The sequence below is a fragment of the Poecilia formosa genome, unplaced genomic scaffold (assembly GCF_000485575.1).
Source record: "Poecilia formosa unplaced genomic scaffold, Poecilia_formosa-5.1.2 Scaffold216, whole genome shotgun sequence".
Taxonomy (NCBI): domain Eukaryota; kingdom Metazoa; phylum Chordata; class Actinopteri; order Cyprinodontiformes; family Poeciliidae; genus Poecilia; species Poecilia formosa.
This window is the reverse complement of record NW_006800155.1, coordinates 1054497-1057462: the sequence shown is the minus strand read 5'-3', so window position 1 is coordinate 1057462 and position 2966 is coordinate 1054497.

Genomic DNA, 2966 nt, shown 5'->3' with positions numbered 1-2966 from the left:
GAAGTAAGACCAACGCTCATGAAGCATGTAGACACACACACACACACACACACACACACACACACACACACACACACACACACACACGGGAGGCAGATGAATTAGTGCAGATATGTGAACTTGAACGGTAGAACCGAGGACACACTCCTTGGACCGTTTGCTTAATCGTTTCTGCAGATCATGTGATATCATCTGAGCTGTTTCCATGGCAACCAGATGTGCAAAACCTGGGGAATTAGAAAAAAATAAGCGAAATAAATGCAAGTGTGAAAGAAATCTGTGATAAGACTCTTCAGACTGTAATAAGACGTTTGCTGTACTTGATGCAGGAGTGTGGTTCAAACACACACACCTCCAAATTGCTCAACTTTGCTGGTAGCTCAAGGGGCAAAAGAGGCTTCATTACTGTCAGGTCAACGATAAAAGCATCATATCATAAAAAAACCAAAATCACCTGAAACACAAGAACCTTTGAAGAAACGTTTTGAAATGATCCAAACGTGTCACCATCATCCAAAACAAAGCAACTGGTAAAAACTCTGGGGCCATTTTTTCTTTTTTGAATCAATAATTCTAATTTTATTATGAATTATTTTATTTTTCCCAGCTCAGAAATTAAACATGCAAAATTTTATTTTAATGGCAGAAGTTAAAAAAGAGGAAAAACATCCTGTAGATATATTGTAGATGTGTTCCTGACTTTTCCAGTTTAATGTTTTCTATTGTATTTATTCTATTCCCAGCAACATAAACCCTCAGACAGGTTTATGGAATAAGTGTACCGAAGTCTGTTTACAGTAAAAAGTGGGAGAATATTTTTTAGCCAGACTTTAAAAAACATGGCTTATAAAAGAAACATAGTTTGTGTCCCCAAACATTTTCCTTTCAAGAATATTAATGTTTTGTTTGAGTGTCTCGTTCCATTTGCCACAGCTGGTTCCTCTTTGGTCCAAAAGTAGCTTTACTGCTAAAACCTTTTATGCAGAAACTTCTGACACGTTTTAGGTGCAGTGCGGTATGTTAACCAGCAGAGGGAGCTATTGTATAACAATTCAAGGGAAACGAAGTGAAGCAGAGAGAAAAAAACATTAATTAAAAGTTAAATGTGCAGTTTGATTAAAAAACTACAATAAGATGCAAACAGTGTGTTTAACATGTTGAAGATTTTTATATCTGTCTTCTATTAACGTTTCTTCCCTTCAGTCACATGGTGCCTCTAGTGCAATCTGTCATTAAAAACAAGACCACATGTGTCTGTATGTGATGGAATCATAAAGCAGGAAAAACATGTTTTTTATTAATGTGTGAGAACATTTGGCTCTGAGTTTGAGGAATGAAAACCTTTTTTTCTTGCAGTGCTTGTTTCTCATGAGACACTGAGAACATCTAAGAACCACAGAGGAAACCGAATGGGGCTTTTGCCTTTTATTGAACCAGTTTGGGTTTTTCTGCTCTGATTCGTCTGTTTATTCTGGTCATTCTCTGGATGCTTGAGGACATCTGGGACCTCAAGCAATCAGTTTTATGTGCTTTGTTGACTTGGAGGAGGTTTACGACCTTTTCCCTCTGGGTCTCCTTTGGGATGCTGCTGATATGGGATCTGGGCTCTGAAGTGAGTCGGGTCCCAACCCCGAGTCACTAAGTGGATGGAGTTTTAGAGCTTCGCAGCAGGTTAGAGGTGTTGTAGATTGGTGAAGAGATCACCGTGACATCATCCAGAACCACAGTGAGGCTTCATCTGGTGCTGCTGCATCCATGAAGCATCTTCTGTGTCACAGAAGGATCCTTTGAGACATACCAGCTCCTTTAAATTCAACTCATTTCCATCCCCATCACTGGGTCACACACACACACACACACACACACACACACACACACACACACACACACACACACACACACACACACACGACAGAATAGTTGGTATCTCCCTGCTAACCACTGAAAAACCCACAATGATAATTAAAATATCTTGAAACTGATCAAAGCAATAACTGAAAATTAACCAGTGAAAATCAGATGTTGCTTCTGAATTGTAGTTCAACAGAAATATTTTCAGAAATAAACGAATGAAACCTCTGAGTCTCTTTTCTGCAGAAGATCAAACATCCTCAGAACATTTTCAGACTCAGTAAATCGTTTTTATTATTTTCAGTTTATTTCACTGACCATTGAGGGTCATTAACAGAGAGGAACCAACATGAACATTTAAAAATACAAATCATACTGATAGATTAAGAGTAAATAAATATTGTGCTGAGAAACTTTATTTTTAATATTTACACATTTCCTTGTTTTAAATAGCTTGTAGAGTTTTCTGTGAATTTTCTTTAAAATGCTGATAGTTTTGAACAACACAGTGTTGGGTTATCATTTCATAATGGATTCATCTTCAGCACCTGCATCAAGATGCTGCATATCTTCTCTAAGTCTGTTGTTGAAAGTGTCCAGAGGCCCAAAAAGGCTCATCAACCTGATGAGCGAGGCTGGTTCTGGTCTGAGGCGACCGGGTTTAAACCACAGAAACAAGAACAAATTCTTAATGTGCTTTAAAATCCATTTTAAAATCATTTCTTTCATGTTTTCACACAGTTCTGGCTCCTCTTTAGTTTTGGATAACAGCCAAAATAAAGAACATTTTCTGGAGAACCAAGTCACTGTAAAAACTAACAGAAAGTCTGACTCGGAAACTTACTATTTTATTTTAGTCGGTTTCAGAAAATGTGCATCAAAACTGTAAATCCAGTAGATCTCATGTTTCCTGTATGCAAAGCGATGTGTTCATGAATATTCTTGGCCTTGACAGAATGTGCTTAGAAATCCATTTATAATAGTTTATTTAATGTTTGATGCTGTTCTGACTTCTTTCAGTTTTGGAGGCTGTTTTTGGATAAAAGCCAAAAAAAATAACGTTTTTCTGAGAAAGCCTAGAAAAGCTCCAAGATGACTGGAGATATAAATAGAAA